Source organism: Hordeum vulgare, chromosome 5H, assembly GCF_904849725.1.
Source record: "Hordeum vulgare subsp. vulgare chromosome 5H, MorexV3_pseudomolecules_assembly, whole genome shotgun sequence".
Classification (NCBI taxonomy): Eukaryota; Viridiplantae; Streptophyta; class Magnoliopsida; order Poales; family Poaceae; genus Hordeum; species Hordeum vulgare.
In genome coordinates this window covers 224,927,329-224,940,567 of record NC_058522.1, presented here as the reverse complement: position 1 = coordinate 224,940,567, position 13,239 = coordinate 224,927,329, and positions in this window count along the sequence as shown.

Genomic DNA, 13,239 nt, shown 5'->3' with positions numbered 1-13,239 from the left:
GGATGTATCCCGAAGTTCACTTCCTTGGAGGGAAGCTACGTCACCGTTAGAGGGGCGGATGTTACCACGAAGGCACACCAACGCCACGAAGGCTCACCCTATTCTCCCTTTGAGATAACTCCACGAAGGCGTTTCTCAACCACTAGTGGTAAGCCTTGAGGTGGCTTCCAAACCTTCACAAACTTTTCGAGGGGATATCACAATGGTTTGATTCCTCTCCGAAGACTCCTACCGCCTAGGAGTCTCCAACCTCCAAGAGTAACAAGATCACGGGGATTGCTCAAATCACAAATCACTTTGGTGGGAAGGAGGAGAGGGAGACGATCTATCTTTTTATTGGAACAACACTCAAAAGGACTCACAAATGCTCTTGGGATCAAGGATTTGGTGTAGACAAGAGTGAGTGAGAGGAAAGGTGTTCTTGGGTGTATTCTAGCTGTGTTGAACACCCTTTCACGAGGTGGGAGAAGAGTATATATAGTGTGGAGTGAAATCCAGCCGTTGGAGTTGCATTAAGTCACACAGGGTCCGGACATCCGACACTTGCCGGAAGTCCGGGCGTCCGCGAGGGGCCGGACATCCGACAGGAGTCGGTCGTCCGAGGCCTGTAGGAACAACTGGAACTCTTCTGAATTTATCAGTGATCGGACGTCCCACAGTGGTCGGTCGTCCGAGGCCTGTAGATACGACTGAATCTATTTGAATTTATCAGCGTCCAAACGTCCGGACTGGACCGGAAATCCGTGTTATACAGCTCAATTTCTACTGGTGGTGGCTTCCGGATTTCCGATGGGGGTCGGACGTCCGGTGCTCGACGTCCGGAGGGAGCCGGATTTCCGAGATATAGAACACAAATTCTACTGGTGTAGGCTTCCGGATTTCCGGAGCTTGGCCGGACGTTCGGCCCTCGGATGTCCGGAGGGAGCCGGATTTCCGAGTTATATGCCTCACAAACTTCTGGTGACGGGCTGCAGATTTCCGAAGCCAGCCGGACGTCCGGCCCTCGGCCCTCGGACGTCCGGAGGGAGCCGGATGTCCGAGGCAATGGACAGGTTTTGAATTGAGGACAGAGTGGAGAGTCTGTGGTGTTTGGTATGATAGTAAAGATGTGGTATGAGCAAGTTCATCGCAAAACCTGTGATCCCCTCTTAATAGTGCGGGATCCCTATACTCAATATCAGTAAACTCAAAAGATTACTCTACATCATCTCTTCTTAATCCCGAGCCTTCTCGAAATATAAATCACCAATCTTTTCAGACAACCTTTGGCACATAAATCTCAATCTACTAAAGTACTTGTCGTCCTGCGATACACTCAACAAATAGGATTAGTTTCCTCTGTATGTGTTGTCATTAACACCAAAAGACGATTAGGGGCATAACATGCACTTTCAATCTCCCCCTTTTTGGTAGTTGATGACAACATATACATAGGTCTCAAAAAGATTTAACATACATTTGTTGGAATTATGCCCTAGAGGCAATAATAAATATAGTTATTATTATAATTCCTGTATCAAGATAATCGTTTATTATCCATGCTATAATTGTATTGAATGAAGACTCATTTACATGTGTGGATACATAGACAAAACACCGTCCCTAGCAAGCCTCTAGTTGGCTAGCCAGTTGATCAAAGATAGTCAGTGTCTTCTGATTATGAACAAGGTGTTGTTGCTTGATAACTGGATCACGTCATTAGGAGAATCACGTGATGGACTAGACCCAAACTAATAGACGTAACATGTTGATCGTGTCATTTTGTTGCTACTGTTTTCTGCGTGTCAAGTATTTATTCCTATGACCATGAGATCATATAACTCACTGACACCGGAGGAATGCTTTGTGTGTATCAAACGTCGCAACGTAACTGGGTGACTATAAAGATGCTCTACAGGTATCTTCGAAGGTGTTAGTTGAGTTAGTATGGATCAAGGCTGGGATTTGTCACTCCGTGTGAACGGAGAGGTATCTCGGGGCCCACTCGGTAATACAACATCACACACAAGCCTTGCAAGCAATGTAACTTAGTGTAAGTTGCGGGATCTTGTATTACAGAACGAGTAAAGAGACTTGCCGGTAAACGAGATTGAAATAGGTATACGGATACTAACGATCGAATCTCGGGCAAGTAACATACCGAAGGACAAAGGGAATGACATACGGGATTATATGAATCCTTGGCACTGAGGTTCAAACGATAAGATCTTCATAGAATACATAGGATCCAATATGGGCATCCAGGTCCCGCTATTGGATATTGACCGAGGAGTCTCTCGGGTCATGTCTACATAGTTCTCGAACCCGCACGGTCTGCACACTTAAGGTTCGACGTTGTTTTATGCGTATTTGAGTTATATGGTTGGTTACCGAATGTTGTTCGGAGTCCCGGATGAGATCACGGACGTCACGAGGGTTTCCGAAATAGTCCGGAAACGAAGATTGATATATAGGATGACCTCATTTGATTACCGGAAGGTTTTCAGAGTTACCGGGAATGTACCGGGAATGACGAATGGGTTCCGGGAGTTCACCGGGGGGGCAACCCACCCCAGGGAAGCCCATAGGCCTTGAGGGTGGCATACCAGCCCTTAGTGGGCTGGTGGGACAGCCCAAAAGGGCTCTATGCGCCAAGAAGAGAAAATCAAGAGAAAAGAAAAAAAAAAGGGAGGAGGTGGGAAGGAAGGGGGACTCCCTCCCACCAAACCAAGTCCAACTCGGTTTGGGGGGGAGTCCTCCCCCCTTGGACTCGGCCGACCCCCTTGGGGCTCCTTGAGCCCCAAGGTAAGGTCCCCTCCCTCCCACCTATATATACGGAGGTTTTAGGGCTGATTTGAGACGACTTTTCCACGGCAGCCCGACCACATACCTCCACGGTTTTTCCTCTAGATCGCGTTTCTGCGGAGCTCGGGCGGAGCCCTGCTGAGACAAGGTCATCACCAACCTCCGGAGCGCCGTCACGCTGCCGGAGAACTCTTCTACCTCTCCGTCTCTCTTGCTGGATCAAGAAGGCCGAGATCATTGTCGAGTTGTACGTGTGCTGAACGCGGAGGTGCCGTCCGTTCGGTACTAGATCGTGGGACTGATCGCGGGATTGTTCGCGGGGCGGATCGAGGGACGTGAGGACGTTCCACTACATCAACCGCGTTCACTAACGCTTCTGCTGTACGATCTACAAGGGTACGTAGATCACTCATCCCCTCTCGTAGATGGACATCACCATGATAGGTCTTCGTGCGCGTAGGAAAATTTTTGTTTCCCATGCGACGTTACCCGACAGTGGCATCATGAGCTAGGTTCATGCGTAGATGTCTTCTCGAGTAGAACACAAAAGTTTTTGTGGGCGGTGATGTGCGTTTTGCTGCCCTCCTTAGTCTTTTCTTGATTCCGCGGTATTGTTGGATTGAAGCGGCTTGGACCGACATTACTCGTACGCTTACGAGAGACTGGTTTCATCGTTACGAGCAACTCCGTTGCTCAAAGATGACTGGCAAGTGTTGGTTTCTCCAACTTTAGTTGAATCGGATTTGACCGAGGAGGTCCTTGGATGAGGTTAAATAGCAACTCATATATCTTCGTTGTGGTGTTTGCGTAAGTAAGATGCGATCCTACTAGATACCCATGGTCACCACGTAAAACATGCAACAACAAAATTAGAGGACGTCTAACTTGTTTTTGCAGGGTATGCTTGTGATGTGATATGGCCAATGATGTGATGTGATATATTGGATGTATGAGATGATCATGTTGTAATAGAAATATCGACTTGCACGTCGATGGTACGGCAACCGGCAGGAGCCATAGGGTTGTCTTTATACTAACGTGTGTGCTTGCAGATGCGTTTACTATTTTGCTAGGATGTAGCTTTAGTAGTAATAGCATGAGTAGCACGACAACCCCGATGGCAACACGTTGATGGAGATCATGGTGTGGCGCCGGTGACAAGAAGATCGTGCCGGTGCTTTGGTGATGGAGATCAAGAAGCACGTGATGATGGCCATATCATGTCACTTATAAATTGCATGTGATGTTAATCCTTTTATGCACCTTATTTTGCTTAGAACGACGGTAGCATTATGAGGTGATCTCTCACTAAAATTTCAAGACGAAATTGTGTTCTCCCCGACTGTGCACCATTGCTACAGTTCGTCGTTTCGAGACACCACGTGATGATCGGGTGTGATAGACTCAACGTTCACATACAACGGGTGCAAAACAGTTGCGCACGCGGAACACTCGGGTTAAGCTTGACGAGCCTAGCATGTGCAGACATGGCCTCGGAACACATGAGACCGAAAGGTCGATCATGAATCATATAGATGATATGATTAGCATAGGGATGCTTACCACTGAAACTATGCTCAACTCACGTGATGATCGGACTTGAGCTAGTGTAAGTGGATCATGAACCACTCAAATGACTAGAGAGATGTACTTTTTGAGTGGGAGTTTAGCGAATAATTTGATTAAGTTAAACTCTAATTATCTTGAACATAGTCTAAGTCCACTTTGAATATATTTGTGTTGTAGATCATGGCTCAGCGAGAGTCATCCTGAATTTTAATACGTTCCTAGAGAAAGCTAAGTTGAAAGATGATGGAAGCAACTTTGTAGACTGGGCTCGTAATCTTAAGCTAATCTTACAAGCTGGGAAGAAGGATTATGTCCTTAATGCTGCGTTAGGAGATGAACCACCCGCTACGGCTGATCAGGATGTTAAGAATGCTTGGTTAGCACGTAAGGAGGACTACTCAATAGTTCAATGTGCAGTCTTGTATGGCTTAGAACCGGGACTTCAACGTCGCTTTGAGCGTCATGGAGCATTTGAGATGTTCCAGGAGTTGGAGTTTATCTTTCAGAAGAACTCCCGGATCGAGAGGTATGAGACCTGCGATAAATTCTATGCTTGCAAGATGGAGGAAAACTCATCTGTCAGTGAACATGTGCTCAAAATGTCTGGGTACTCAAACCGTCTAGCTGAGCTGGGGATTGAACTCCCGCAAGAAGCTATCACTGAGAGAATCCTTCAATCACTGCCGCCAAGCTATAAAGGTTTTGTGTTGAACTACAACATGCAAGGGATGAACAAGTCTCTCGGCGAGTTGTTTGCGATGCTGAAAGTCGCAGAGTCTGAACTCCGTAAAGAGCATCAAGTGTTGATGGTGAATAAGACCACTTGTTTCAAGAGAAACGGCAAAGGCAAGAAGGGCAATTCGAAGAAGAGCGGCAAGCCTGTTGCCAATCCTACGAAGAAACCCAAAGCTGGACCTAAGCCGGAAACGGAGTGTTACTATTGCAAGGGTATGGGTCACTGGAAGCGCAATTGCCCCAAGTATCTGGCAGATAAGAAGGCGGGCAAAGAAAAATCAGGTATATTTGATATACATGTTATTGATGTGTACTTAACCGGCTCTCATAGTAGTGCCTGGGTATTCGATACCGGTTCTGTTGCTCATATTTGCAACTCGAAACAGGAACTGCGGAATAGGCGAAGGCTCGCGAAAGATGAAGTGACGATGCGCGTAGGAAATGGTTCCAAGGTTGATGCAATCGCCGTCGGCACAGTGTCACTTCAGTTACCGTCAGGATTAGTGATGAACTTAAATCATTGTTATTTAGTGCCTGCGTTGAGCATGAACATTATATCTGGATCTTGTTTATTGCGAGACGGTTACTCTTTTAAGTCAGAGAATAATGGTTGTTCTATTTCTATGAGTAACATCTTTTATGGTCATGCACCGAATGTGAGGGGATTGTTCATATTGAATCTTGATAGCGATACGCATATACATAACATTGAGACCAAAAGAGTTAGAGTTAACAATGATAGCGCCATATTTTTGTGGCACTGCCGCTTAGGTCATATTGGTGTAAAGCGCATGAAGAAACTCCATGCTGATGGACTTTTGGAGTCACTTGACTTTGATTCACTTGACACGTGCGAACCATGCCTCATGGGCAAAATGACTAAGACTCCGTTCTCAGGAACAATGGAACGTGCAAGTGACTTGTTGAAAATCATACATACCGATGTGTGTGGTCCGATGAGCGTGGAGGCACGCGGCGGATATCGTTATTTTCTCACCTTCACTGACGATTTAAGTAGATATGGTTATGTCTACTTGATGAAGCACAAGTCTGAAACATTTGAAAAGTTCAAGCAATTTCAGAGTGAAGTGGAAAATCATCGTAACAAGAAGATCAAGTTCCTGCGGTCTGATCGTGGGGGTGAATATCTGAGTTTCGAGTTTGGTTCTCACTTAAGACAATGTGGAATTGTTTCACAGTTAACACCGCCTGGAACACCACAGCGTAATGGTGTGTCCGAACGTCGTAATCGTACTCTATTAGAGATGGTGCGATCTATGATGTCTCTTACTGATTTGCCGTTATCATTTTGGGGCTATGCATTAGAAATAGTTGCATTCACTTTAAATAGGGCACCATCAAAATCCGTTGAGACGACACCATACGAACTGTGGTGTGGCAAAAGGCCAAAGTTGTCGTTTCTTAAAGTTTGGGGATGTGATGCTTATGTCAAAAAGCTTCAGCCTGAAAAGCTGGAACCCAAAGCGGAAAAGTGCGTCTTCATAGGTTACCCAAAAGAGACAGTTGGGTACTCCTTCTATCTCAAATCCGAGGGCAAAGTGTCTGTTGCTAAAAATGGAGCTTTTCTCGAGAAGGAGTTTCTCTCGAGAGAATTGAGTGGGAGGAAGATAGAACTTGACGAGGTTGTCGAACCTCTCATCCCTCTGGATGGTGGCGCAGGGCAAGGGGAAACCTCTGTCATTGTGACGCCGGTTGAGGAGGAAGTTAATGATGATGATCATGAAACTCCAGTTCAAGTTTCTGTCGAACCACGCACGTCGACGAGACCACGTGCTGCTCCAGAGTGGTACGGTAATCCCGTCTTATCAATCATGTTGTTGGACAACAATGAACCTGCGAATTATGAAGAAGCAATGGTGGGCCCAGATTCCAACAAATGGCTGGAAGCCATGAAGTCCGAGATAGGATCCATGTATGAGAACAAAGTGTGGACTTTGGAGGTACTGCCTGAGGGCCGCAAGGCCATTCAGAACAAATGGATCTTTAAGAGGAAGACGGACGCTGACGGTAATGTGACCGTTTATAAAGCTCGACTTGCGGCAAAGGGTTTTTCACAAGTTCAAGGAGTTGACTACGATGAGACTTTCTCACACGTAGCGATGCTTAAGTCCGTCAGAATCATGTTAGCAATAGCTGCATTTTTCGATTATGAAATCTGGCACATGGATGTCAAAACGGCGTTCCTTAACGGTTTCCTTAAGGAAGAGTTGTATATTATACAACCCGAAGGTTTTGTCGATCCTAAGAATGCTAACAAGGTGTGCAAGCTCCAGCGATCCATTTATGGACTGGTGCAAGCATCTCGGAGTTGGAACAAACGCTTTGATGAGGTGATCAAAGCATTTGGGTTTATACAAGTGGTTGGAGAATCTTGTATTTACAAGAAAGTGAGTGGGAGCTCTGTGGCGTTTCTAATATTATATGTGGATGACATATTACTGATTGGAAACGACGTAGAGTTTTTAGAGAGCATAAAGGATTACTTGAATAAAAGTTTCTCTATGAAGGACCTAGGAGAAGCTGCTTACATTCTAGGCGTTAAGATCTATAGGGATAGATCAAAACGCCTGATAGGACTTTCACAAAGCACATACCTTGATAAAGTTTTGAAGAGGTTCAAAATGGAACAGTCCAAGAAAGGGTTCTTGCCAGTTCTACAAGGTACGAGATTGAGTAAGACTCAGTGCCCAGCAACTGATGAAGATAGAGAGCATATGCGCTCCGACCCCTATGCTTCAGCCATAGGTTCTATCATGTATGCGATGCTGTGCACTAGACCGGATGTTAGCCTGGCCATAAGTATGGCAGGTAGGTTCCAAAGTAATCCAGGAGTGGATCACTGGACAGCGGTGAAGAATATCCTGAAGTACCTGAAAAGGACTAAGGAGATGTTTCTCGTGTATGGAGGTGACGAAGAGCTCGCCGTAAAAGGTTACGTCGATGCAAGCTTTGACACAGATCCGGACGACTCTAAGTCGCAAACCGGATACGTATTTATTCTTAATGGGGGTGCAGTAAGCTGGTGCAGTTCCAAGCAAAGCGTCGTAGCAGATTCTACATGTGAAGCGGAGTACATGGCTGCCTCGGAGGCGGCTAAGGAGGGTGTCTGGATGAAGCAGTTCATGACGGATCTTGGAGTGGTGCCAAGCGCACTGAATCCAATAACCTTGTTCTGTGATAACACTGGTGCCATTGACTTAGCAAAGGAACCACGGTTTCACAAGAAGACCAGACACATCAAACGACGCTTCAACCTCATCCACGACTACGTCGAGGGAGAGGACGTGAATATATGCAAAGTGCACACGGATCTGAATGTAGCAGACCCGCTGACTAAACCTCTTCCACGGCCAAAACATGATCAACACCAGAACTGTATGGGTGTTAGATTTATTACAATGTAATTCACATGGTGATGTGAGGGCTAGATTATTGACTCTAGTGCAAGTGGGAGACTGTTGGAATTATGCCCTAGAGGCAATAATAAATATAGTTATTATTATAATTCCTGTATCAAGATAATCGTTTATTATCCATGCTATAATTGTATTGAATGAAGACTCATTTACATGTGTGGATACATAGACAAAACACCGTCCCTAGCAAGCCTCTAGTTGGCTAGCTAGTTGATCAAAGATAGTCAGTGTCTTCTGATTATGAACAAGGTGTTGTTGCTTGATAACTAGATCACGTCATTAGGAGAATCACGTGATGGACTAGACCCAAACTAATAGACGTAGCATGTTGATCGTGTCATTTTGTTGCTACTGTTTTCTACGTGTCAAGTATTTATTCCTATGACCATGAGATCATATAACTCACTGACACCGGAGGAATGCTTTGTGTGTATCAAACGTCGCAACGTAACTGGGTGACTATAAAGATGCTCTACAGGTATCTCCGAAGGTGTTAGTTGAGTTAGTATGGATCAAGACTGGGATTTGTCACTCTGTGTGAACGGAGAGGTATCTCGGGGCCCACTCGGTAATACAACATCACACACAAGCCTTGCAAGCAATGTAACTTAGTGTAAGTTGCGGGATCTTGTATTACGGAACGAGTAAAGAGACTTGCCGGTAAACAAGATTGAAATGGGTATACGGATACTAACGATCGAATCTTGGGCAAGTAACATACCGAAGGACAAAGGGAATGACATACGGGATTATATGAATCCTTGGCACTGAGGTTCAAATGATAAGATCTTCGTAGAATATGTAGGATCCAATATGGGCATCCAGGTCCCGCTATTGGATATTGACCGAGGAGTCTCTCGGGTCATGTCTACATAGTTCTCGAACCCGCAGGGTCTGCACACTTAAGGTTCGACGTTGTTTTATGCGTATTTGAGTTATATGGTTGGTTACCGAATGTTGTTCGGAGTCCCGGATGAGATCACGGACGTCACGAGGGTTTCCGAAATAGTCCGGAAACGAAGATTGATATATAGGATGACCTCATTTGATTACCAGAAGGTTTTCAGAGTTACCGGGAATGTACCGGGAATGACGAATGGGTTCTGGGAGTTCACCGGGGGGGCAACCCACCCCAGGGAAGCCCATAGGCCTTGAGGGTGGCATACCAGCCCTTAGTGGGCTGGTGGGACAGCCCAAAAGGGCTCTATGCGCCAAGAAGAGAAAATCAAGAGAAAAGAAAAAAAAAGGGAGGAGGTGGGAAGGAAGGGGGACTCCCTCCCACCAAACCAAGTCCAACTCGGTTTGGGGGGGAGTCCTCCCCCCTTGGACTCGGCCGACCCCCTTGGGGCTCCTTGAGCCCCAAGGTAAGGTCCCCTCCCTCCCACCTATATATACGGAGGTTTTAGGGCTGATTTGAGACGACTTTTCCACGGCAGCCCGACCACATACCTCCACGGTTTTTCCTCTAGATCGCGTTTCTGCGGAGCTCGGGCGGAGCCCTGCTGAGACAAGGTCATCACCAACCTCCGGAGCGCCGTCACGCTGCCGGAGAACTCTTCTACCTCTCCGTCTCTCTTGCTGGATCAAGAAGGCCGAGATCATTGTCGAGTTGTACGTGTGCTGAACGCGGAGGTGCCGTCCGTTCGGTACTAGATCGTGGGACTGATCGCGGGATTGTTCGCGGGGCGGATCGAGGGACGTGAGGACGTTCCACTACATCAACCGCGTTCACTAACGCTTCTGTTGTACGATCTACAAGGGTACGTAGATCACTCATCCCCTCTCGTAGATGGACATCACCATGATAGGTCTTCGTGCGCGTAGGAAAATTTTTGTTTCCCATGCGACGTTACCCAACAACATTATAGTCTAGGAGATATTTAGTACGGAGCTCCCCCTTAAGATATGTATGATAAAGAAATCGAAGCTCCAATGGATCAACATGTAAAGATAATAAATCATCATAGAAATAGGGAAGCAAGACATAATAGTCTATGATGATATCATAGCAATCCATAGCAAGTCACAACCATTCATAAGTAGCCATACATGAGTTTATCCATTACATTAAATCTCCAAAGACTAAAAATGACGATAATAAAAACTTAACTACGATACATTACTCCCCTTTGGCACCAAGTACCAAAAAGGGAGCCATCAACAGCACCAATCAAACTCAAAGCTTTTCACCATCATCATCAGCATCATCAGCCAAACCACTGCCCCCAGCCTCGTCAAGGAAATCAGAACACTCAGGACCAGAAGGGAAGCCAAAATCAGTAGGAGGAGCAGCAGGAGGGGCCTCATCATCACTCACATCAACAGCGCCCGAGGCTCTCAGACGAGCCTTGAGGGCATTCTTGGAGGAGACTAAGCGGGAAACCACATCATGGGTTTGACCACACTGAAAGGACACAGCCTTCATCAAAGCAGAATGAGCTTTGCCAAGGAATTTGGCAATGCGACCGAGAGGAGCGGAGCTAGATGAGGGGGTGGCGGCCCGTGCAGTAGTGCAGCGAGTGGATGTGGAGGAAGAAGGGGCTTTCTTGGGAGCAAAGTTATCCGCCATGTGAGCGGGAATGACCCACTTGCGATGGGTGTGAGTGACAGCCACAGAGAAATCAGCAACATGGTTAATAAGTGCCTGGATGAAAGGACCGTGAGGAAAGGCTCGCTTGTACTGAAAGCTAGCAAGCCGAATCTCATGCCATAGAAAATGGGGCACATTGATTTTGCCCTTGGGGTTCTCGAACAAGTGATACATGATGTCGATACAATAGCCACTGCAAGAACCCTTATCACCCATCTTGGGATAGATGGTGCGGATGAGACACTAAAAAATAATGAAGTAAGGTGAGCGCCAGATGGATACCTGGTTAAGGTCCTTCATGCGCTCATCCGCATCAAGCTCACGTAGTGTCTTGAGAAGATGTCCACACACGTCAATAGTCTTAGGCGCATGGTTAGGATCATCCTTATGTATTTTGAAACCGGAATTGGGGAAACCCAGTGCGCCAACAAATGTAGCATAAGAAGCTTTGAAGCGAACGTCAGAGGTGATCCAGCTGATAGTGTTGTCGGAGCCAAAATGGCATGTGGCATAGAACTGGTGAATGGCAGCAGCATTAAAGTCGCAATGAAAGGCAAACGGGGCGGCAAGCCCCGATGCCTCAATAAGCTCAATGGCACCCGGATATTTCGTCGGGTGCATGCGAATATGCTCAACATCAATAAAGAGATGATTAGATAACCCCTTAGGAACTATGACTATGGTAAAGATGTCCACCTGGACGTTTGTGCGGAAAGGTGAGTCCGTAGAGTCACGTCCGACCTCGTATTGATCTATGTCGCGGCGGAAAGTGAGATATGAAGCTGCGCCAAGAGTGGTGAAATTTGTGATAACACGACCTAACGTGGCAGGAGGTTCTAGTGAAATGCGGCGAGCTTCACCTGCGGGCTGGGCAGGAGGAGGTGGTGGCATGTAGGATGCTCGGCGAGTCCCGGGCTTTGACTTGGACCTTCGAGCGACGTGCTCAGGAAGTTCCTCGGCGGCAAGCTCCTCCTCGAAGTCGGGGTCAGCACCATCAGACGACGAGGGAGACGGAGAACGCCGGGCAGTCCGTTTGAAGGGACGAATTGGCTCATCCGAGTCCGACCCCGTGTTCATAGGGGTGCGAGAGGATGAGCCGGCCACGGTCTTCCGAGCGGTGTGCTTGGTCTTGCCCATGAAGCTCAACACCTACGCGGATGAAAAATCCCCAAATGAGGAACGAACATGGAGATACATGGGAGAGGAAATCAAATCCAACGCGAAAGGAGACGGAGGAGCGACCTGAGGATGGATCCCGCGAAGAATACGGAGGGAGGAGTGGGGGATCCATGGAGGAGATCGGCCCGATCTCGAGGTTGGCGGCGCAGGGCAGGAGCTCCTCGAGCAGCTCCTCGAGCTGGCGGTGGCGGCTGGGGGAAAATGGGGCGCTGAGGGTTAGGGCAAACGCCCAGCCCCGCGCCCAGCTATATATATAGGCCCCGAGGCATCGGACGTCCGGAGGTTATTTTTGTGTCGGACGACCGACACTGGTCGGACGACCGGAGGAGGTTTTGCCGCCGGACGTCCGAGAAGGAGGAGGAGGCAGAGGCTGGTTCTGGTTTTTGTTTTGTTTTGATGATTATGGCTTGCATGGTATCGCATAAAAAAATACGAACATTGTTTTCCTATAAGCATTACATGCATGAAATGATCTATGCGTACGTTGTAAGCTTAAAAACATAGAATTACGACTCACTCCCCCTAAATACATGCGCATATCAAGACACAACCATAATGTGAGTGTGTGTATGTGTGCAAGATTTCAAGATATGTTGTCAAGCTCCAAGATACCAAGTGCACGCTTAAGTTGACAGAACCTAGCTACGCTAAGTGGCTTGGTGAAAATGTCGGCTAACTGCATGTCGGTACCCACATGGGTAATATCAATGTCACCCTTTTGCACATGGTCTCTCAAGAAATGATACCTAATATCAATATGTTTTGTGCGAGGGTAATCAATGGGGTTCATGGAGATCTTTATGGCACTTTCATTATCACAGAGAAGAGAAACGTGTCGATACATGATACCATAATCCTTTAGTGTTTGCCTCATCCATAGCAGTTGAGTAGCACAGCTTGCGGCTGCAATATATTCGGCCTCGGCTGTGGAGAGAGAAACACAGT